General features: G+C 40.9%; 1 long non-coding RNA gene across 1 annotated transcript in view; it reads right to left on the bottom strand.

Annotated features, from left to right (window-relative positions):
* Positions 1-2807: 2807 nt before the first annotated feature.
* The window catches only part of LOC121101880, a 92125-nt gene continuing 69254 nt past the window's right edge, over positions 2808-25678 (bottom strand). Inside the window, exon 3 of the long non-coding RNA XR_005833920.1 lies at positions 2808-3065. This is a non-coding gene — a long non-coding RNA (uncharacterized LOC121101880). The remainder of the gene's footprint in view (positions 3066-25678) is intronic.

The following is a 25678-nucleotide window of genomic DNA, read 5'->3' as shown; positions in this document are numbered from 1 at the left end:
TGTATAGCCTATTTTGAATAAGCCATATCATTTTCAACCCTATATCGAAGAGTTCGCTAGCATATGGAAGTTTATAAATTCAAGCAAAAGGAGATTGGGATTTAAATAATTTAGAATGATGACATTACCCAGTGACCTCATTTTCTACCTTCTTGAGTAGAAAACAGACATTTCAACTCAACTGAAAGAATTTCTCAGGCTGAGAAAGATGCGGACAGCAAAACAATAGGCTCTTCGAAATCCCCAAAGCTGTAAAAGACTCCCCGCCAGAGGCTTAGCGGCTGCCCTAGCCGAGCCTCAAACAGGCAAAGTCCCTTTCGGAGAAGTAGGAAGAGGCGCGGCAGCAGCCCCAGCGCCACTGAACAAGTTTGTCTTCTGCGGCAAGACGCAATTTTGTAACATCTGATTCTTCTAAAACTACACACAGCCGCATCCTCTTCCTTCAGCGAAATCTTCCAAACACTCAGAAAGTCCTTTCTTCTACTTGTCTTTAAAGTAAATAAAGTCAAGATACGCTGGTGTGCCTACTATGTGTTGCTTGAATTTTTCTTTTTAACCAAGGCAGGTAACTGCTAAGCTGAACAATCAAGACCCTTACGACTCAATCAGAAAATAACCTTATTCTTTGCCCTAGTGCCATGTAAGCTCACTCTCTGAGCCTAGTTCTTTTCCTGCCCCTGTATGAAATCTCTGATAAAGTCCACAACGTCTTCAATCACTATTAGAGAATAAGAGGACTTCCATTCACTTTCAAGCATAAGAATAGTCATAAATGTACCCAGCTAAGTGCAATTTTCTAAAAGTCTAAATTTAAAGTGAAAGCATCCCGCCCCTCCTGGGTCCGACAAGCTCAGAGGCTATAATGGGGCTATATTCAACTGCTTTTCTATTTCCCTCCCTCACTGCCTCTTCTCCCAGCTGCTTTTCTGACTCTGATTTGGGTCCCTCTAGGTTTGGAACAGAGAAAAGAAGAAAGGTAAAAGGCAGAACAAGTGTAACCTGGGGCTGGTTTCTAGAAGCCGGTGTCTACAGTTACTCCTGGCTGGGATGGAAGAACAAAGCGGATTCCTTTCCTTGGCTGACACGTGTGGTACTTCAGTCTAGCTTGAGAACAACTGTCTACACTTACAGAGACAGCAGCAATAAACTTTCCTCCGTCGGGCATGTTTGGTCCCTCTGTCCCTGTAAATTCAGGAATGCACCCCCTGTCGCAGAGTCCTCTTGAACAGGATTTAAAGCGGCCCCAGAACAGCTCTCTCCCCGGGGGGCTCACATCTGGCCCACCGCCCCCGCCCCTGGCACCCAATTCATCTGGTCGGCTCTTTCGCCTGTCCTGCCACAGACGGATCACAGCCGGCCTCTTGCCTGGGGAGTCCGCAGACGGGGCTGCCCCAGGTCCCCCCCCCACCCCCCCACCCAGGACTTCGGGAAGACCGAGTCATATTCTTTAGCTGATCCTCTAGCGCCCTCTCCTGGACCTTCACTTCCTTAACATCTCTGCTGTTGTGGAAGATACCTGAATCCAGAACTCTTGTAGAGGCTCTGCTTTTCTGGAATGATTGAACCCTCACTGGTTTCGGTGTTGCTGAACAGAGGCAAGGATGTATCTGTTATCAGGGACAAATTAATTTGTCCCTGAAGTTAGATGCAAAGGAAGTGAGATTCCTTATCCCGTGCCCCTTACCCACCCAAAAGTAGAGATGGATGGACCTCTAAGCTTTCTGCAATGACATCAAATTAAAGGAAGGTTCCAGTGGCATCTCTCCGAGTGTACTGGAAGTATGTAACTGGAATACTGCTTACTAGCTCCATCATCTCTTCTGTTGAAGGGGAAATATCCTCAGTTTCTTTGTTAGAGTTCAGTAAACCGATCAGGTGAGCAGTCTCCTTGGGGAGCACTCCAGGTACCTCTACAAAGACCAGGTGAACCACTTCCCAAAGCGGTTGGTTCCCACTGAAAGATCTCCTTCAGGGTGTATGACAACATAGCGCTATCCACCAACCCAAAGCATAAACCGGTGCATGACGGGGGACATTATTCATCACTACAAATGTATTTCCTAGATTCCATCTACTGAGTTCCAGTGATTTCCAGCAACTCCAGGCCATATGACCGTGTATGGTCTCTAGATTAGCTGGCTATTCCATTAGATTTAGAATGCACATGGATCACATTTGGAATGACATCTGCTGCTACCATGGGCCAAAAGACATTCATCACCAAGGGAAAGAAAATTGATATTTTGTACAGTATGCTCTGAGGGTAACCTGCTTCAAAATTGCCTGCAGTGTTTGGTGAATATGAAGATTTCCATACCCGCTCCAAAGATACTGAACCAGAATTTCTAGGGTTTGAACGCTAGAAACTACATATTGAAGAAATACTCTGGCTGATTCTTATACGCACACAGCAAAGTTTGAGAGCCCTGAGATAAATGATCAAAGAAGTAAAAGCCAGAGAAAATATACTAAAACGTCTAAAAAATCATATTTTCTTTAAACCTTTGTTCCTGACTTTTTTGCCTGATGACCTCCTCCTCTGCCCTTTTATATATGAGGTTGACTTCAACAACTAAGAAGTAGAAGAGGGAAAGAAGATACAAAAATAAGGTTAACAAAGGTAAAATTCCCATTTATAAGGCAGAGTATTGAAAGATGCCATCTATGGGTGATGAAACAATAAAGAAAAGCATAGGCATATTATTTTAAGTGATAAAGGTCATCTCAAAGATCTAAAAGAAAAAAAAAGTGTACATTGGCAGGACTGGCAACAGTATTAAGCTAAATCCACAGTGTGATTTTTTTAATACAGATACATATTATTTTATTTTAGTCTTTAAATATACTTTTCAAAATAAATTTTATTAAACATACTGATATACAATAAATTCTAACTTTTAGTGTGGCTCATGTGGACTCTTCCTCCCTCGGGGTCTGAGGGATTGCTTCAGGCGGGTCTTCTGAACATTCCAGGACTTTCTTTTCCTTTTAGGTCTGGAATGCTTTGAAATGTCTGCCTTTGTGCTCTTCTTAGCTATTTCATTGGTGAAATCAGCATCGTTCTGCTGTCAAAAAAGGAAGAGAAGAAAATTAAACTTTTTTTAAGAAAGTGGATGAGAAGGAACTCCCTGTTTCCACAGAGCAACGACACTGCCCATGTAACACTATGAAACATCCCCTGTTAACAGTCGCACAGAACGTAACAGTTAAATCATTTCATGCCCAAGGTAGCAGCAGCTGGATGTCCCTAGAGCACTGGTAGGATGAAGGCAAGACCTGACCATTTGTCATAAGCTTTTATTTCCCCTGGATACTTTCCAGTGTTGCCAATGATACATACCCTAGGGGAGCTCTGTCCCGGAGAGGGCCGTGGTGAAGGTGGACAATTGCCTTAATATTAATGTAAAATGGGAAGAATGTAAGAAAAGAAACATGCGTTCAGTTCTGACAGTATGCTCAATATTTTAAATTACTTTATTTCACTTCATTTTTAGCCTGTGAAGTAGATTATTAATTTCACTAATTTATTAGATTGGGGAGACTGGTATTCAGGGAGGTTAAGTAGTTTGACCAAGATCCATTTAGAAAGCAGTGAAGTAAGATTCAACCCTCAGTCTGTCTAAAAATCTGTTCAGAGCCTCTGGCTACTGGTAGATATGCTGTGGGAACTCCATCCCAATACGGGATTCTTTCAAGGATTAAGTATCGTATAAGGAATAATAAAGGCTTCTAATCAAAATACAGCAAATGTTAGTTCCCTTCTCCTTCAAAAACAAGGCCTCCAGCTAGAGTCTCTGAGGGTTAAGTGAGATGAAATCATCTGTGTACAACCCCAGCTTGAATTCAGACTCCTTGCAGGCAGGAAATTTTCTGTCCATCGTGGTATGCGTAATGCTGAGAATGGAGCACACGACAGATGTTCACTATTTATCTCCTGAATATTGAATGATTAAACAATGAGGTGAAAAAGACGGTATTAAAGATTCGATTCCTCATCCGAAAGACCAAAGAACTGACTGAAAAGTCTAGAAGACAGAAAAAGGGACAAAGATCGACATTTTGACATAATCACCTGAGGCATTCATGTTGACACTGTCTAGTCAAGACTCATGTCAAAATGAAAATCACTGATTTCTTTTGTTTTGTTTTGTTTTAACCAAATAATGTATGACACACAAATCGCCAGCTTCCCTCTTCTCTTTTTCCTGGGGCTTGATCACAGATACGTTACTGCCCAACCCCTGCTTCCCTGTTCATGAATCTGGCATCATGTCTACAACCTACAGGGCTCCTTCCTGTGCGGGTGTGCAATACCCAGGCCACTCGTACACAACTGGTGAATTCCCAAGAGTCCTTGTAACTATTGGAGTCGCTATGATCAAGGTCATAAATAGTGTTTATGAATTTCAAGAGACGTTTGGGCTTTGAGTTGTGCATGTTTCAACTAGGATTCTGCATGAGGTATATAAGTAGCTCTGTGCTTAGCTCCATGGAGTCCCCCAAGAACTTGAGTAGATAACAGTAAAAACCCTCCAGACTGGTCAACATGTCCATTATACACCTCATAGCCCTGGTTAACTTGAAATTCACTTTCACAAATCCACATTTTCACTACACACACCACAACACACATATACAAATGCACGTACACAACTACAAATGAGTGTGGCTGGTCGGTGACAGAGAAAAGAAATATCAAAATATATTAAATCTAAGATTGCATGCAAAAAATCAGTTGTTTGAAATGGAACATTCACACTACGGTGAATATCACTTCTGTCCTTCAGTCTTTAATCAAATAAGACATTCTTCACCTCAGTTTTTAAAGGTATCAGTCAGCTATTTCTGATGCATCTTTAAAACTGAAAATTAATCCAAAGTCTGTGCTTTGACTAACAACTTCCATTATAAACGGCAGCATCTACCTATTGATTTATTATCTACTCCCACTTGCCATAATACACCTTGGGTCCTTTTTAAAAACCTTGTGAGATTCACCTCGGTCCCACATGGCTAAGTAATAGAATCAAATCCACTGTGGTCACAGCAGAATCCAGGTGCAATTTTACTTGTCATCTTGAAAAAAGCTCAGACCTTGCTTCCCGATTCAACTTTCTCTTGAACTTGGTGTCTGTTTTGCCTGGTTTGCTCTTCAGCAAGTTATCATTTCTCTTACTTTAATGCAAACCCTGCAAAATGCCAACATAGCTGGACTTTTTACTGACTACATTTGAACAGAGGTCTGTTTTACTACCCTTTCGACTAGCTCAATTTGTCTTCATGACAGCAAGTTAAATAAGAGCACTAATTTTATACAGAGAGGAGGGTTTTCCTAATGAAAAAGGAGCAATGTTAAATCTACAAAGGATTGTGGGAAACGAGTCCATTTTGTTTCTCTGAATTTCCAACACTGGGAACTTCACGCTTAAAATCAGTGGAGACCCATTTGAGTGTTTGGGGACCACTCACTGTACCCTCTAAAGTACATTAAACTATTAAAATTGTAGAAGATCTCCTGAACCATATAATCCACTCCCCGATAGGACAGATATCTTGAAGTAACAGATGTTGGACTGGTTTATGGTATCAGGATATTCATGCTAAAATAGATTCTATAACTTCCCTTGAGGAAATGATGATATAGACACCTTAATATCATTTTCCTTTAATTTCCATATGATATATTAATAAATATCATTGCACAAGAGATCTGATCTAAATGTCTGCCTAACCTCCATTCTTCACCTCCCATGTAATTTCTTTCTTATGACATAGAATGTGAATTTCTTGTTATCAAAGCATAAACAAAAATTACCTGCCTCCACAAGAGAAGAAATGCTTTGACTAAGGAAGAAAAAGAAGGCAAAGAGGAAGAGAACTCTGACTCCTTAACCATATCCACTCCAAGCTCCTCCCTCAAGAGCAGGCAGGACATTGTAAGACAGACCTGGCATGAGCCCCATATGTTTTGTGTATGAAAATGTGATCTATATTCATAAAAAAGACAATCCTTCCACTCCAAATTAGAGTGAAAAGGAAGAAAATGAATAGCTCCATCCTACATAACCACTCATTGCTCTACTACCATTCTAATGTGTCTTAACCCGGGACCTACAGATAGAAATGAGAGAGTCCATGAACTCGGACTGGGGAAAAATACAGCTTTTATTATCTTAAGTGCCTTTAAGTGAAATTTAGCATTGCATTCAATTATAAATGTAGGAAAGAAGTATTAGTGATATCTGTCATTTTGTCGCAAATAGCAGAGATATTTTCGTATCACACTATGGTTGTCCCAGGTATCTCGAAATATTATTTATGCTCATGCCTAATTTGCAATCATGGCAGTTATTAAATCCACTTCCAGATTGCGACCAACGTGCCTGTTTAAAGATACTCGTGCACTGGCTGTGACAAGCACCAAGTGTTTTATGTAAATGTTGAATGACTACATCGTACACCTGAAACTAATACTACACTGTATGTTAACTAACTGGAATTTACATTAAAAACTTAAATAAGTAAATAAATAAATATGCTTGTGCAACAGAGCTGGCCAACTACTGAATAATTCCTCATCTCGGAGTTATTCAGTTACTAGTGAAATCAAGTTTTCGCATATCGATACCCAGACAACGACTTCGTTTTCCAACGTTCCACATCTACACTCATTTGTGGACCAAATGTAGAAGAAGATGAAAACCTGTATGTTAACGTTTTTCAAATCGAAATGGATCCAATTTCAATTCCTAATCCTCCATAGGACAGCGCAGTTTGTGAAACATGGATAGGTCACAGTCCACAAGTAGTTAGCCTTCACACTGATAAATATTTAAAAGATAACATTGAACTTTAACTTGTCTATGTTTTAAAATTGTTTCTTGTCGATTAATATATGAGACAGAAGCACATATATTACTACATCATAAACTTGTTTAATCCTATGGTAAAAGCATTTCAATACAATTGATTTCCTTTGTAATCCCATAGACTTTATTGTATGCATTTTAAAATATTATCCTGGGGAGGGATTCATTGGCTTCACCAGACAGCCCTAAGGTGTCTGTATTAGTTCCCTATCTGCTGTTTCAAATTACCACAAATTTAGAGGCTTAAAACAGCACAGATTTGTTATTTTACAGATTTAGAGGGCCGAAGTCCAAAATGGGGATCATGAAACTAAAATCAAGGTGTCAGCAGAGCTGTGCCCTTTCTGGAGGCTGCCAGGGGAACCTGTTTGCTCACCTGTTCCAGCTCCAGAGAGGCACACATCTTGGCTGGTGGCTCTCAGCCAGCAAGTACAGCTTTCCAGTCTTCGCTTGCCTCCTGGTAGCTCCTCTCACAATCCAGCCTCCCTCTTTCACTTACAAGGAAACTTGTCATTACATTGGACCCACCCAGATTATCCAAGATGATCTTAATCACATCTGCAAAGTCCCCTTTGCCATGTAAGGTCACATAGTCACAGGTTCCAGGAATTAGGACATGGATATCTTTGAGAGACTACTGTTCTGCCCACTATAGTGTCCATAACACACACACACACACACACACACACACACACACACGTTAAGAACCCCTCTTGTATTTCCTACCACCCTTTCTGATATTACAAAGATATCAGGGACACCTTCCACAACTCAAAATAATATACCATGGTCTTTAATTTTCTTCAACATCTTATTTAGCTAATAACTACCCTTGAGATTCAGGCCATGTTCTGGAGAATAGGGTAACATTGTAATCACAAAGTCTGTAACATAACTCCCAAAACTCAATGACAAAGGTTATATACACAGATATAACAAGCTGAAGTCTAGAATGTATACAAAATTGGTACAATGTATTGAATAAAGCAAAAGGATTTCAAGGAGAGCATTTATCTGTCCTGTATCCCTCTGATTTATCAAAAGCTTCAGTGAACAAATTCAGAAGTCTGTTTTTTTTCCCAACAAGAGAACACCTAGACAATCTGTTCTTAAATCGAGGTCAAAGTTGATTGATAATAGCAGCGTTACAAAAAGTAGTTAGAAGAGTTACATTTTATTCCATTTTAATTTTATTAAATGTCTCTCAATTTGCCATGCAATGCTGGAAAAACTTAATGCAGACTGATTCTCTCCACACACGCATTCTCCCTCTCTCTTCTTTGCCAAATAAGTATTGATACATTTAGTTGGTATTCTTAGAGGTTTAAAAACCTAACACAGAATGTATAAGCCCGGTATCAAGTGTTGTAACTACTGAACAACTTAAGCTCTCCCATCTACCCTCCCCTTCCTACTTAACAAAAAAGGACATCCGTGATGTTCCAAGAGCCTGGTTTGACGACATGAAATCACCCTTCCTATTTCTTCACCGTTGAGCTGATGTGTCTGTTGTTTTCTTTTGTAAAGATCGGGTTCTACAGTTGTTTAAAATTATAAGGTACTTTGCGTCTTCTTAGAGCTTACTGCTGACTACCTTCAACTACTAAGCATTACCATGAATTATTTTAACCATGTAATTTGTTTATATGATTCTGGAGCTCCAAAATATCTTTGTGAAGCAGATCATAATTTTGCTATTTTATAAGAATAATAAAAGGTTTTCTTTTTATTGCTACACGTGCAGGTAGAGACACACACACATCACATATGTAGACATCATGCCCAAAAGTCAGATTAAAAAAAAGAAGGAATTGCCAGAAATGTCTCTACCCCCTGACGTAGACGGTCATAATGCTCTGTACAGCTCAGGCAGGCAAAGTTTTCAGACACTTCACCTTCTTGCTTTTTTATTACAAAGCTGCTGCAGAACTCATTTTACTCTAGAATAAAAATCCACATTATTATTCTCAAAATAAAGTAATTTAATAGAAAAAAAATCTCCAGATATTCTTAAACACTTTTGTAAAGTCATGGTTTCTTAATCAAACTTGAAGCTTTCTAGAATCCAAAGGACTTTAATAGTCAATTTTTGCCCTTTCCCTCATTTACATACAAATTCTTTTCTCCTACTTAAATGCCATCAAGTTATCTTAAATTAGTGATGAGGTGGGAAAATAGGAAGAGCGGAATATTCTAGGAGGTAAAATAATTATTGCTTTTGCAGTCCAGCACAGCTAATTGTCTTTGGTGCTGTGCTATTTAACAAAGGGAGCTCAGGAGGGGCGCTCCGTCTACCCGTCTGTAGGCACAGGAGTGCTGTTGCCATCTCAAGTAATTCACCTGTAATTCTCTCCTGAGTAACTTTCTGCACTCAGCACCACCGCACGATTGTTACTTTGAACAATGTGTCTCCAGCAGATTAAAATGTGTGACATTTAGAGTTTGCTTATTTGTTTATTTGCTTTTATTATTCTTCACAAGAAAAAAAAAAGTTCTAAGAAACGTGGGGAGCTAGCGTGGTATAATGGGGGTCGGGAAACGTGCGTCCTGATGGTAAGTGAACAGCTACCATCATCCCCCAGGCGCCGGACCTTGAGCGAATCATTACCTCTCCAGGCCCCACCCTCACCTACCCTCCACCCCACACCCTGCTCCACGATTCTCTGCAAACTTAACATAGAGATATCAGTTTTTTACTCTCGTTATCAGCTATATTGTTTCTCAAATATTTTAATAAATCCTAAAGCAAAAAGTAAAGTAAAGCAGCTGATACACCATCAATGAGACGATGCTTTTTGTTTAAGGTCATTTTAAAAAAATGGACAGGAAGATGGGAAACGCAATTCTACGAACAGTTGGAAAGGTTTCCTCGTTGCAGGCCCTGAGAATGCTGGTGAGACTCCAAGAGAATGTGTTAGGTGAAACTGAGCTTTGTGAGATAGGGAGAGAAATTGGCCAGATACTCCAGACAGGGAGACGGTCAGGTAGAAAAGGGAAAATAAAGCACGAGGCGTGGATCCAAGAAAAAAGTAAAGGAGCGCGCCTCCAATGTAAATTCTCCCCAAATCATAATCATAATAATTCACTAAAGTTATTAAAACCTGGGTGGGAGTGAATTTCTTGTGGGAAAACTGAGAGACTGGTCTTTGCGTCTACACCAGAGATCAGCAAACTGTCAAGGGCAAGTAGTTCAGGCTTCGCGGGTCACATGGTCTGTGTTACAGCAACTCAATTCTGCCCTTACATCTTGCCATAAACAATACGTGAATGAAGGGGTGTGGCTCATATCCATCCTAGTAAAACTTTATTTTTGGATGCTGACATTTGAATCTCATAAAATTTGCATGTTTCACAACATACTGTACTTCTCATTTTTTCAATCATATAAAAATGTAATACCCACTCTTCCTTCAAGGGGGTTACAGAAATAGTAGGCCAAAGTTGACCTGCAGGTCATGGCCGTAGTTTGCCAATCCTTGCTCTAGATCAGAGTGAGAGGCAGAAGAGCCAAAACAGCATTTATCTGGGGAATGAGGAAGTGACCCCAGACATTCAGCAATTGTAGGGAAAGGTCTGGACTATCACTGGCTGGGGAAGTGGGTTTGACTGAATTGAATCAGATCCCTAAGAAGTAGGTTGGGCCCCAAATGACATTTAGATTACAGATTGAACAGATTGGGAGTGTTGGCCAGGCGTATTAATGGGAACTCTGCAAATAACTCAAAATAATTTTGACCAGTATAAGAAAAAAAAGTAGGAATGTAGAATTAGCATAAGGACTCAAGTGTGTCTCACTGAACATATGAGACATACGATTTACTTCATATGAAGTAAATCTCTAAATTTCCAAAAGAGACAAAAGTCTCTTGGACAGGTGACAAAAGCCATGAAAGAGATGAGTCAAATATGAAAATCTAAAAAGGATTCAAGGAAAGAGCTGCAGTTTGAGTGATGGCCCAGAGGCAAGAGTAAATCAGATGTGCTGTGAATTCCTGCAGAGAAATTAGGCGATGGGAAAGGAAATCCAGTGATGGCCCACCCATCCCATCTCCCGCCCATGGAAGACCAGTGCTCTGAACCCCCTCTCCTGCTTCAAGGCAGGACCACATCTGAGACCAGGATAGAGGAGCAGAAGGCAGGCATGCCCGGGAGCACTCAGCCACTCTCAGGGAATGCTGACACACAGAACCCACCCAGGAACCAAGAGCCTAGGGAAAGGCCTAAGGTTTGATCAGCTGAGGTCATGAAACTCCAAAAGGAGGAGGGGCCAGGCCTATGTCAAAGGCTGGTGTGTGCACCAAAATAGGGAAACGCTGAATTGTTTGAATTATATTGACTGGAATGACCGACTTCCAGGAATGGGTCAACGCTTTTCTTTCTCTCGACCCACCCACCTCATCCACCTCCAAGGAGAAAGAGAAGTTCTAACAGTAGTCAAGGTAGAAAGGGCCCCCAGGCCACAACGAGGGCCCTGCAAATGGGAGGGGGATGTTTTAGAATGCAGAGAAAAAAAAAGGAAGTTCTGAGGCTAAAAATCATTCCGCCTCTGGGCCCTCCGTACCCTTGTAGGTGGCTTCTCCCCCTGGGAGTGGTCTCAGAGTGGCAGAAGCAGGGAGACCAGCCCTGAGCTGCTCTTCGCAGGGGAGGAGCCCCCAGCTGGGAAGGCCTAACAGAACTTTTCACGGGTTTACCTTTCCATGCCCTTCTTCACCTTCACAGTGGTAGGAAGGCACAGCGTCAGGATCAGAGGCCCAGAAGCTGAGGCTTAGGAGAGAGGCCGGAGGAACCCAGCCAGTCCTCGTGAGGTCTGCTCACCAGGACAACAGAGGTATGTAGCCAAAGTCCTGCTTCGTGGTAAAGAGGCCTCCCTTCCTGGAGTATCCTCAGATCATTTTGTCTCCTTCAGGGACCCACGGGGAGTGCCAGAGCTTTGGTTGGGTAACTGATGGAAAATTCAGGAATTCAGCATCTGAATCAAATCCCTTTCCATCAGAAACTAATTTGTTTCCATGCTGGGGGTCAGGTTGACTTTCTGTGCCTGAGCCAGGAAGAGGGTGTGGGCAGGGGGCCGGGCGCACAGCATGGCAGCAGGCTCAGGGGCAGGGCAGCAAAGGAGGGCTTTGTGTTCACCTGAGGGGAGGAAACACGATGGGGAAATGGAGCTCACTCTGTTCAAAAGAGGTTCTTTCCCTTTTAAAAGACTCAATAGGTAATCTTGGTGCTGTATCCGAAGGCCTGGGGAGGAAAGAAAAACTTCCCAGATTGGTCCTCAGGAAACAGTCCAAGTCTGTTTCTATCATGTGCCTTAGGGAGAGACCTCTCTGGACACCTACCAGGATGAACACAGCATCTGTGCTGGCACCAATAAGGAGAAAATAACCAGGACTATCAACCCTCCTCCCTTAGATCATAAACTGATCATTAGTTGGAGAGAGGGAGCAGTTTTTGCCCACCTGGGATTATGCAATTAGAAACAGTCTGGAAGGTTTTATGTTTTTCTCCGAGGCAGCCACAGGGATGAAGAGCCGAGAAATGAGAAAGACCGACAAGGGACGGCACTCTGCTAAATCTCACATCTTCGTGTCTGAAACATTTAGAGTGCAAGATGCTGCTGGGCCTTGTGGAATAGAACTCCCACAAGCGCGGTGCTTTCCTCGCTTATGTGGCAATGTATCTATCCTGAGGTGGTCAGAGCCCCCAGGGAATGTGACTAGTAGTCCTGGGGGGGGGGGGGGTGTGACGTGGGGGGGGGGGGGGGGGGGGGGGGCGGAGAATGCTGGTGCAGCTTATGCTCAAAGAGAGAGACTAGCAATGCTCAGATTTCCCTATTGTGTAACATTTGGCTCAGGATAGAAAAGAAAATGCAAAAGGAAAAGGCATGCAAGTCTTCTGCCTCTTAGATTCACTCACTAGAGGCAACAAAGAACAGAGTTAATAAGTGTCTTCTAACTTTGGTCTGCCGATTTGGATATCCGTGTTATTCTCCGACTGAAATGATAGGAAACAAGCCATACCAGTGGCATCCTCCTGAACAACTTTGAAAGTCGTTGGTTTAAGAGCTATATTAAGAAATCATGATGCTTTCGAAACCAATGCAATGTAGCATTTGTCTCTGAAAATAGGCTGCATACAATCACTATTCAACAACCACTCATTTTCTCACCTACTCTCAGCGTGTGTCTATTACGGATGTATTACATAAATATCCTCTGCTCGACATAAACCCTGTAACACACACACACATCAATACACACATACAAAGACTCAGCTCCTTTCTTCAAGTTCACAAGTGGTTGGGAATTCATATTATAATTGTTCAGTATCACATGATACCAGATGCCATTTCCAAAGTTGTTTTTGTGTTTTGTTTTGTTTTTTCAATCAAAGCTCTTAAAAGCTGATTTGGGAGATAAAAATTTTATTTCAGGAAAAAAAATATATCATTGGGAATTTCTAAAAAACACAGAGATAATATGCAAATAACAGAATCAAGAAGCAATGAAAGTTCTTAGACCTTCACTGCACCCCTTCTCATCACGGCTACAAAATTTCCAATTAGTAAATTTGGGCTATAGAACAATTAGGCTAAAACCCATGAGGAAGCCAAACTTTTCCACCATGTCATTTTAGTTATAAAAGAAAAATCCTAATTTCAAAGATGTTTCTTTACTAACAAAGACCTTGTTTTATATGTAACCTATCTTACTATCTTAAGCATTCTCTATTTTAGAAGGGCTACATGTTTTGTTGAAAACCAATCTTTTTCTAATATTATATAACTTAATATTTCTGGGTTTTTTCTTTTTCCTTTTTTTTTTTTTTTAGGTTTTTTTTTTTCATTTGAGAGAGAGAGGGAGAGCACAAGCAGGGGGAATGGCAGGCAGAAGGAGAAGCAGGCTCCCCTCTGAGCAAAGAGCCTGATGTGGGGCTCCATCCCAGGGCCCTGCGATCATGACCTGAGCTGAAGGCAGATGCTTAACCGACTGAGCCACCCAGGAGCCCCTGCTTTTTTTTCAATGTGTTGCTATGCCATTTGACCAAACAATAAAATTAATTTTAGTTGAGGGACCTGTGATAAACTCTGAGATTTGAAGAAGTGATTAATCATAATATGAGGAAAAACAGAGCTAGCTTTAGACAGACTAAAAATCAGAGATCTGGAATACGCTCAACCATCACGTTGGAAATATCCAATCTCTTCTTCCTCCGGTATGCAAATGTATCTTCCAACTTAGAGAGAGGAAAATAATAGTGAAATATTTAAGGGTAGTACTTACTTTCTTTGGAGTAATTGGTAGAGAACCGGAAAAAAAGAAGTAAGAGGGGAGAATGGTAAAAATGACACATTTCACTCAACATTTATTCAGGGTAACGCTCCTGCCAATCACTGTGCCAGCGGCTGGGAACACAGAAGTGAACAAAGCTCCGGCCTGCCCTCCAAAGAGAGATCTGTTTGCTCACACTGGAGAACACATTTCCTAGTAAGATGACTGCCTCCTCTACGTCTTTCACCCCTGGCTACATCCCTAAATTCTCCCTGCTAGCCAAACGTTAATTAACAGAAAAATGACTCAATCGTCCTTCAAACTCAGTACATCCAAACCTCAAACATTTTCTGTAGTGCCTCACTTTATTATCGTTCCTGGCCCCACAAGCTAGAAGACTCTGGGCCAGGTTCAGCCCTTCACATTTTCTCTCTTACCTCTGTTATGTTGTCAAGCCAGCCTATTCGACCACAGAGATTGCTCTTCAGCTCATCTTCTCATCCATCCTATGCCCTTTCCCTAATTTAAGAACTCCTGACCTTGGCGGGGAACTGATGAAAACATTCAGTGCCTCTTCCAAGCTCTTCCCTCCCCCTTAAGTCCTTTGCACTAACACAAGAGCTGTCTTCCTAGAACACATGAAGATCTGATCATGTCTCACTGTCCTACTTGAAAAGCTCAGCTGAGAAATATTTCCAAGCTCTTTCGAGGGGCATTTAAGCCCCCGGCAATATGGCACCGTCCACTGTGCTGGACGCATCCACACACCTCACGCCATGCTGAACTATATCCTGTTCTTCCAAAAACAATCCCGACGTCAATCCTTGCAAACCTTTCCCCCACTGGTCTACGTGCAGAGAGTGCTTTCTTGCTCACCACCACATCCCCAGACCACGCGGGTCTGCAATCTCTGGTTGGAAGCCAGAAAAACAGAGTAGAGGCTTGTGGAAAACTAGTCCTTGAAGCCAACGCAGGCGGGTGGACATGATCTGGTCAGATACTGGCAAGGTTTAAGACTGAAATGACAAATCTGAATGTATAAGGACCTTCAAATCTGAGGGGGGCAAATCCAAGTGCAAAGCTGACAAAAATTAATAAGGAAAAAAGCATGCTTTCTCTACGAGGCATTTGGTGTATCAATAAAATGGTCATGGACAGTGACTGTTGGCCTGGAGCTTCCGTCGAGGACCCAGGACTCCACTCCTGCACTCTCGTGGGTGTTCTCATAAGCACAGACTTCTACAAGGCTGGAGCCTGACAGAATGTAACATCAAGCCGATTCCTAGCAGCCAAGCGTTAGGCAATGTTGCTTCGAGAATAAGGAACTATTTCTCTTAGGTTGACTAACAGGTGGCTTTCAAATGTTTTTGGTAGCGTCTGCTTCATAATGGGCTCTCTTTGGCATACTTTCTAACTCTAAGATTTTTTTTAATGAAAAAATTACTGCCTTGCAAAAGAAAGCTAAAAACAGCATATGCAATTTTATACAGCCAAGCTTATCCTAGCATGTCAGGTCACCTTGATCCCTCAGTGAATAGGCACTAGTTGAACTACTGAGATATTTCCATCCATTAGAGTCTCATTTCTTGAATGTCCAAGGCATCTGTAACCAAGAGCCAATTACCATTGTAGTTCATTAATCATCGGCTTTGCTTAATGCCAAGAATTGGAGTGAAGCTGCCTACATTGTTTTACTTAAGTTTCTCTACGAGATGCACATAAATGAATAGTCGGTCCTCTAAGAGGAGGCCGGTCCTGTGTAGGCTCCGGAGAAACTGCACACTAAGCCTCACAAAAAGTTTCTCCCAATAAAATATAGTATTTCGTGCAGTGTATGTGTAACTTTTCAAAGGTTTAGCAATAAACTTCATAAATTCAGGGGCACCTGGGTAGCGCAGTCGTTAAGCGTCTGCCTTCGGCTCAGGGCGTGATCCTGGCGTTCCGGGATCGAGTCCCACATCAGGCTCCTCGGCTGGGAGCCTGCTTCTTCCTCTCCCTCTCCCCCTGCTTGTGTTGCCTCTCTCGCTGGCTGTCTCTGTCTGTCACATAAATAAATAAAAAATCTTTAAAAAAATAAATAAACTTCATAAATTCAAATATCATGTATAATATTTTTGTATTCTGTAAAATGTATGTTGGACTATTCAAAACATATCCAAAGTTTTTGTTGTATCTAGAGATCAGTTACAGCAGTATTTTTAAAACTCGATGGTACCGAAAACTGCAGCCTGTGATGTGCCAATGAGCTTCAATTTGAAGCCTGATCCATCTAACGTATATTTTTTTTCCAAAACGAATACAACTTCCCATATGGAAGAATGCTTTTATTTTTAAGAAAATTATGTTTAGGTAAACACATACAGAATTTTAATACCCCCACAGAGCCCTAGAAGACAGAGAAGCAATGCAAAAGGGAGTGTTATTTGTTCTAAATGGACCCCACAGATTAGGAAAACTAATTTTATCCATAAGTGGTTAAAAATTCTATGAGATGGATTTTGGCTCAATAATGAAAGCATGTCCTGGGGCACCTGGGTGGCTTAGTCGGTTAAACATCTGCCTTCACTCAGGTTGTGATCTCAGGGTCCCAGGATGGAACCCCACATGGGGCTCCTTGCGCAGCAGGGAGTCTGCTTCTCCCTCTCCCTCTGCCTCTGCCTGCCATTCTGCCTACTTATGCACTCCCTCTGTGTGTGTGTGTGTGTGTGTGTGTGTGTGTCAAATAAATAAATAAAATATTAAATAAATAATAAATAAATAAATAAATATTAAATAAATTCAATTAAAAAAATAACGAAAGCATGTCCAGATAGTCGGATGGCCTAAATAAAACAGAATGCAGTACCTCGGCATGGCCCCCAGGGGGCTCAGTCAGTTGAGTGTCTGACTCTTGATTTAGGTCCAGGTCATGATCCCAGGATCCTGGGATTGAGCCCAGCATCAGGCTCCAAGCCTGCTGAAGATTCTCTCCCTCTCTCTCTGTCCCTCCCGACCCCTGCTCTCTCTCTCTCTCTTCTTTGTCTCTTTCTCTCTCTCTTTAAAAAAAGAAAAGAAAAGAATGTAGTACCTTGGCAAAGAGAAAAAAGTAGGACCAAGGAAATGTAGGGAGGCTGAAGCTTGAGAACATGAAACCATCATAAATAACTTCCCAGTGCAGAAAATAATGACTTTTAAGAAAACAGATACTTAAAACTTAAATGTATGTGTTGTCCTGTAATTTAATTTTAGGTATTGTCATCTCCTCCACTATTCTGAATCTCTAACAAAGGTGCCTATACACAGAACTTCAGGGAGTGAAGGATCTGAACTAGACCCAACAGGCCAATAGGACGTAGAAAAAGGGAAAGCAGAATGCAGAATGGAAATGGGGCATTCAGAGGAATAGCAATTCAAAGCCAGTAGAAACTAAAAAGAAATGTAAGTCTCCCGGGACTCACAAGAGATATTAGGAGCTAAACACAAAATGGAAGATTTAAACCAATTTTGCTTTGGATTCCAGAAGACAATATGAGCCCAGAATATATCTGGGTTATTACCATTGATTTATCCAAATTGATTCAGCACCTACTATGTGCCAGCCTCTGATCTAGGCTTTGGAGACAAGGTGCAGCAAGTGGAGCAGAGAGAGTGGAGGAAAGTCGTGGGAGCTGAGGCTGGAGAGACAATAGGTGCAGACTATAGGGCCCGGTAGGCCTTGAGAAGGGCTTCTACAGTGAGTGGGAGTCTCTGAGCCAGATGGGAAGCCCACTGGAGACTTCTGAATGGAGGAGTAATTCAAACTGATTTATGTTCTGTCCAGGGTGTTTGAAATAGTCTACAAGCGTGGAGCAAGAGAGGAAACAGAAGACCAGCCTGAAGGCCAGTAGTGTGAAGGTCCTCCAGGTGAGAGATGGTGGCAGGATGGATGGATGTTCTCAGAGGAGGTGGTGAGAAATGGAGAGCATGGATATATTTTGAAGGTAAAGAGGACAGGATTTGCTGACAAATTGGATGTGGGATGCAAGAGAAAGAAAATTCAAGTAAGAGTCTAAGGTTTTCAGGCTGAGCAGCTGCAAAAATGAAACTCAATTCAGATTTCCAAATCAGGGACTTTTTACCCTGCCTTTAAAGTCTAGGGAGAGACAGCCCTGAAAATGCTCAAGTGGCAATATTAGAAGACACACGGATTTTTCAGCTGCGTTAAGTTGGTTTCCTTCCTCGGTCTCATTCTGAAACGTAAAAAAAGCAAGGTTTCTCCATTTTGAACCCACTAAGAGTTTCAACAGTTTTTAATAGTATATTGCAAATGAGAACACTTCGTGACTGTTTTCATTAAGTATAACTAACATCTTATTTTTATTTTAAGTAACTTTCAAGCAGATTTTCATTACTTGCAATTTCCTCATTTGGAGGAAAACTGCCTTTACTCATGAGCAGTCTGTATAACTTTAGAGGTTCGGATGAATACTAAGGTGGCTCTGAAAACATGACCATAAGTGTGACCCTGCATTAATTCTGGAGGGGTGTGGAAAAAAGGGCACGGAGCAAGTTGGAAACCAACTATTAGAGCTAGTTTGGACTATGTAAGGCTACCCAGGACACACTAATCTCTGGGCCTGGTTGCAATTTGCAAATGTAAAGTAAAAAATGTATCACAGGACTGACATAAGGCAATGTCTTATTTTTCAAATAAAAGCATTTAATGAAGTATGTTGATATTACCAATGTTTGGGGTACATTTTTACTAAGCAATAAAAGTAAAAGTTCTTCAGAAAAAAAAAAAATCATGACAGCTGTCCTGCTTCAATCTGACAAACACTAGGACTTGCTTCTTTTGGGGGAAACATGGCCATTTTTAGGCAGAACTAAATCCAACAGCTCTCAGAGTGTTGTTCCCAGAATCCCGTGGTGCTGTGCCCACGCTCCTTCATGAGGACAGGTGAGAGCTCCCACAAAAGCAGACTCAGCAAGGCTGTCCTTCCAGCTCCAGCCTCACCCCCTTGCACTGGGGAAGGATAGGACCGAGCAGCACTAAACCCAAACTATTATAGTTCTTGTTGCTCCTATTATTTTAATTACTGTATTCCTTTTGCCACTGTTGCACAAACTGCTTCATTTCCTTTCAGCAACTCGTAAACCTTCGCGGCTTACAGATCTGGCAGGCAGTCTGGGGAAGCCTATGGGCCCTTCTCAAAATCATGTTTTTAAATTCATTAACATAAAATACACGAGACTACAAAAGAAACCAGTTACACTAGCAGGCAGTTCTATCCTCTCTGCCCTTGGCAGTCCACGGACAAAGTAATGGTTCACAATGATTTCTCTTTAGTCATCTTGGAAACCCATTTCAAAATTACTCACATTTTAGCCCTCAGTCTTTGTGTCAAACAAATGTTGCCCAAAGTAAGATTGTTCATCCGAAGCTTTAAATAAATTGAGAATTAACACAGACTTTGACAATTTTGGCCATTAAAAGGAAGTAGTTAAATTGTTTGAGGCCCCCTAACCACCCAAATCACACAGAGTGCTTGTCTATAACCCTCATGCCAGCATTTCGTAATCCACATGTCTCACACACTTACCACGGGGGTAGTGTGAGACACACTCATGCCTGCACAAAGGCCATCATTCTGGACTGCTTTTTCACACATCAATGCATGCATAATATAATCTGGAACAACAAAAGTATAGCCAGGGGAATGGTGGGATCTTCTGGACCATCTGCATTATTCACCAGGACCTAACACCTCCAAGGCCTTTACAGGTTGGAATGTAGAACAGCCTGAAACATAGGAGTTGTGCAATAATTCTTTTTTTGAATGATGAATGATGACAGCAGAGCCTTTACTTCATAAAAGGGATTCATATATTTTAGATTCATGTATTTTACTTTAATATACAGGTGCTCTCTATCAAACAAACTCAAATAATCAACTGTTAGAGTTTCTGGTACTTAGAATACTTATATATGTATTACATATATTATTACATATATTACATGTTATTATATGAGATTATATATATATGATTTATCATATATAAATATATATATATATTAATTGCCTAAGCCGTGTTCCATTTCTCACTAATTTTTTTAAAGAACATGACAGAAAGCTTCTGTAGCTTTCAAGACAATGACAAAAGAATGTACACATTCCTGGTTGATACCACAGGGTCTAATAAAATCCAAAAAGGTTTCAGATTTCTAGGATTGGTATGCCCAGAAATTTTATATTTCTCTCAGCTTTGTGGTCTGTCAGATATAAGCAGAACAAAAGAAAGATCTCCAGATCAGGAATGAAAAGACAGCAGGAATACAGTGCGTGTTGCCTGTGTGAATAAAAGTGGAACTAAGAACGACCTTCTTTCACGTAAATCACGAAAATAAAAGGTCAGTTATCATCCATGGTTGATCGAGGGTGAACCTCTCCTCCTCCATCCATAGTTATTCACCCCACCACATAATGCGGTACATGAATCGAACCGACAGTTCGCTAGAAATTTCACTATTTTGTAGTTTTTTCAAAGATTCTAAAACCCCAGTTCTATTTCTTGAGATGGTTCTGATGTGCCCTCTAATTAGGGGAAAAGATGACCTAAACTTTAGACTCTAAAATACTTACTGAGTTCCCTTCCAGTGTATGATTATATACTTTCTGCTCTGTTTCTAAATGAAACGGATAACCATCAGCTAAATTTGATTATTAGACCTCCCCTGAAAGAAAAAATACATATACTTAAAATGTTTTAATCTCTCAATTTAAATTTCTCAGAAAAAAAAAAGGCATTCTAGAATTACAGCTGGGATTAAGTTTGGGGATTATTTTCTATTAATTCTGTGAAAATCGTTTCTTCAATATCAATTTGCCTTTTGGAAATATACTGATTAATACATATCAGTAACAGTCTACTTCTTGAGTTGGATACTTTGGGCTACGAATAGAAAATCTGACTCAGAGTGGTTGAAACAGAGGCAATTTCTTGTTTATTAACAGAAGGCTGGGCAAAGCAGTCCCACAGTTGGTCCCTGATGACACGATTGAGCTTGCTTCCTCAGTCTTGGTTTTTCGCACCCAGTTTCGTCACAGCCAGTTAGCTGCTGCCAGACATAAGGAATTCCAACACCAGAGAGAACATTTCCTCCCACCCCTCTGCCCTTTCAGGGTGGACAGTCTCCCCTAGAAGCCCCAGAAGTCTTCCCCTTGCATGTCATCAGCTGGAATGGGATTCCACGCCCGCAAACTAATCATGGCGCTGGAAACTGAGATTGCCATGACGGTGTCAGACAGTCAGGACTAATGCCCTGGCCCTGGGGAACACTGTTGCTCCAACAGCCTCAGGATCATTTGGGCAAGGAAAGAGTAGGGAAACCCAACAATGTCTGCAACACACAATGTGTACATATTATGCACCCAGTTTTTAAATCTTTATTTTTTTTCAATGTAGAGCATTTATTATTTTTTTTTATTATGTTATGTTAGTCACCATACGATACTTCATTAGTTTTTGATGTAAAGTTCCATGATTCATTGTTTGGTATAACACCCAGTGCTCCATGCCACATGTGCCCTCCTTAATACCCATCACTGGGCTAGCCCATCCCCCCACCCCCTTCCCTCTGAAACCCTCAGTTTTATTTTTTTTTAAGATTTTATGTATTTATTTGACAGAGAGAGAGAGACAGACAGTGAGAGAGGGAACACAAGCAGGGGGAGTGGGAGAGGAAGAAGAAGGCTCATAGCAGGGGAGCCTGATGCGGGGCTTGATCCCAGAACTCTGGGATCACGCCCTGAGCCAAAGACAGACGCTTAGCAACTGAGCCACCCAGGCGCCCCAGTGAAACCCTCAGTTTTAAATCTTTAAAAGAACACTGTAGTGCATATACTTCTAATTCATAAATGGAGAAACTAAGGCATCAATAAATCTGATGATTTGACAAAGTCACACTGCTCGTAAGCAGGCAAGTCTGAACTGAGGACCGACTGCTCCAAAGCCTCCATCCAAACCCTGCAGTCGCTATGACAACCAAACCACGAAGAAAACAATGGGCCAAGTTACCGTGGCCTGAAAGCCAGCGACATGGCTCTGTGTGCCAAAATACGACTAGAACTTCAGACCGTTACGTGGAAAAAGATGTTCACGTGTATCTTCAAGATATCCTCCAAACACTACTATGTTTGGATTCTTCCAAAGAAAAACTCTCTCTGAGGTTGAGATGACGGGGACCATCCATTCAGGAGAAGAGAAAATACGACCCCTTCTATACTCTCCATAAACTGGTGCCGTGCGCCTTGAGACCAGGACAGGTCATATGTCATAGGTGGCATCTTTTTGATGATTTGAGAGCCTCATAATTGTTTATTGACTCAAGTCCAGCTTCACTTCACTTCTGCTTTGGGAGAAACTATTTTTCTAAAATTTAGTGGTAAATGATTTTTGAATAATGAGAACTTGAGGGAGGAAAGAGGAAGTTATATGAAGCGAGGCAAATAATTGAAGATGTTCATAATGCAAGTCATTTTTCTCCAGAAATAGCACCTGCTGAATTCCCTGTCTTTTTTTCCTGGGTGAGGAAAAAATAACAAAAAACAGGCTCTGTGTGTGTGTGTGTGTGTGTGTGTGTGTGTGTGTGTGTGTTAAGATATTGATGCTTGGGTATCACGTGGCAGAGCAGCTGCTATTCATAAAATTAGGCAGTAGCAAAATTGAATGTTCTCAACAAGATGCTAATTATTTATTCTTACTTGATAGATTCTTCCTAAAATTTCCTATTATTTGCCTCATGTTCTGTCTGTAATCTGCCATCAAGGAAAAGCATATCACCATCTTTCTGTGTTGTTAACATAATGTTTTAGGGTAAATGTTTACTTCAGAAATACTTCAATCCCAAATGCTAATGAAAATATAATTATATTGATAAGTGAGGAGAAGTGAAAACAAAATGACACCCTGGGTCCATATTCCCAGCATTGCTTCGAACTTGTTAATTGTCATTCAGTGGTAGTTCTTCATGTCACATTCTCTTTTCCTTAAAATGCAACTTGTAAAAACTGTTTTAAGAAAACAGTACTGGTGACACAAGAGGTCACCAAAGGAAATGTGTTACATATATTTTACTTAAAACAGCCACATCACTGATCTGTCCCAGATGTCTTCACGTCTACTTCTGCTGACAAAACTATACAAACAGTTCTAAGAGACAGAGATAGGAATATGATAGACTTCAGTTGTTTGTGGGAAATAAGAGAACAAAGCAATCTGCAATCTGAGATTATGCAAAATATAAATTCCATTTTTCCATAATTTCTGTGTTCCATGATTTTTCTAAGATATACCAAGAAAATCATTTTCATGTTTAATGTAATATCTAAGGAAATTTGTCAATTCTCCCCAGTATTTTTATTTGTGCCTGTTAACTTAGAAATATATGCTTAAGTGCTTTACATAGCACTGGTCATCAATCATAGGTATATATGGAAACAAAAATAAATACCAGTGCTCTCAGCATTTTAAACATCTCTTTGAACATTTACAGTGAGCACACAGCTTTATTTGGCCTATATAAATGCTTTACCTTTTAGAGCCTGACAGTTTACAAAGCACCGCGTGCTACGTACTATCTCATTTGTTCTCACATAACCACCCAACCCTTGAAGTGGAGATAGGTGGGTAATAATTCCTATTCTACACATGAAGGTGGGTTCCAAGATAAAGAGTGATGTCCCACAGGTTGTGGCAGAGTCTGGAATAAAACACGGGTCTTGGCATTACTGCCATCATACATGGCATAAGGTTAGAAAAAAATGGCTGGCAAATGCTTCAATAGAAATGCAAATGAAAAATCTATTGGATTCATTCTGGTTTGTTTACTCATGGCCCTACAAACACTGCTCCAGACAAATGCTTTCATCAGTATGTGCACAATACTGATGCCAGAGTCTTCTTGAAGTTGGTGTTCAGAGAACCTTAGCATTAAAGCAAATCCTTCCTATTAACGGTACTCTTCTCTCTCGCTGATTTTTGTTTCAATTTTTTTTAAGTATCCTAACATCCTTATCAAAAACCTGTTGTCATTTCGTATGTCTAGAGATGAAAAACGGAAGAGTTCTGCAGTGACATTAACTTGGCCATATTTGTAGACCTGTAGATCAAAAGCCTATTATACGTGAGCTGGTTTAGATGTAACCCAAGCAAATTATTTGTGATGTGAAAACCATGATTTTTGTTTTATATAGGCATTTGTAGCTCTGAGAAAGTGCCTTTTCATAATTTTAACTGTGTACTAACATATACAGATGTGTGCAGATGTAGTCATAGATTTTTAAGTGGTCAAAAGTTGCCCTGGTTCACAGTGGTTGTTAACATAATATTTTGACTTTATTTGAAAAACAAACTAGTAGAAAACAGTTTGGCCTCAAAATATTAAGCCTAGAGTTACTATACAACCCAACAATTCCACTCCTAGCTATGCACCCATGAGAAATAAAAATAGAGATGCACACAAAGGCTTTGCTCTCAATGTTCACACAGCATTACTCATAATAGCCAACAAGTGCAAACAACCTAAATGACGCATGGCTACACAAACGTGGCGTGGCCCCCAGTGGAATAGTATGCAGCAATAAAAGGTGTAAAGTTCTGTTCCATGGAACAACATAGATGAACCCTGAACCTTATTCCAAGTGAAAGAAGCCAGGGACAAAAGACTGCACATTGTATTGATCGCACATGGAGAACAGGTAAATCCACAGGGACAGAGAGCAGACCAGTGGCTGTCTAGAGCTGGGAGGTGGGGGCAGTTGCAAGTGAACAGAGAACAAGTACTAATGCAGACAGGTTTTCTTTCTGGAGAACAGACATAGCTCAGAGCTACTGTGGGTTTGGTTCCAGACCGCCATAATAAAGCAAATATCACAAGATCAGGATTCAAATGAATTTTTTGGTTTCCCAGTGCATATTAAAGTTATGTTTACATTATATTGTGTTCCATTAAGTGCGCAAGAGCATTATGTCTAAAAAACAATGTGAATACCTTCATTAAAAAATACTTTATTGCTAAAAAATGCTGACCATCATCTGAGCTTTCATCAAGTCATAATCTTTTCGCTGGTGGGGGGTCTCGGCTCAATGTGAATGGCTGCTGAGTAGTCAGGGTGGTGGTTGCTGAAGGTCCATGTGGCCACAGCAGTAATTTCTTAAAAGACAATGAAGTCTGCCGCACCAAATGACTTCACCTTTCACTTCAACACTTAGAGGCCGTTGTAAGGTTGTTAATTGGCCTAATTTCAATATTGTTGGCCTCTGGGAATAAGAAGGCCCAAGGAGAAGGCAAGAGATAGGGGAATGCTGGTCAGCGGAGCAGTCAAAACCCATGAAACAGTTAAGTTCGTGGTCTTAGATGGGTGTGGTTCGTGGTGTCCCCAAAATAACCATAATAGTCACATCAGAGATCCCTGATCAAAGATCACCGTAACAAATATAATAATAATGAAAAAGTTTGAAATATTGCTATGAATTACTAATAGGTGACACAGAGACAGGAAGTGAACAAATGTGGTTGGAAAA

This window comes from Ursus maritimus, unplaced genomic scaffold (genome assembly GCF_017311325.1).
Source record: "Ursus maritimus isolate PB19 unplaced genomic scaffold, ASM1731132v1 scaffold_11, whole genome shotgun sequence".
NCBI classification, from domain to species: domain Eukaryota; kingdom Metazoa; phylum Chordata; class Mammalia; order Carnivora; family Ursidae; genus Ursus; species Ursus maritimus.
This window is presented reverse-complemented; position numbering and strand designations above follow the sequence as displayed.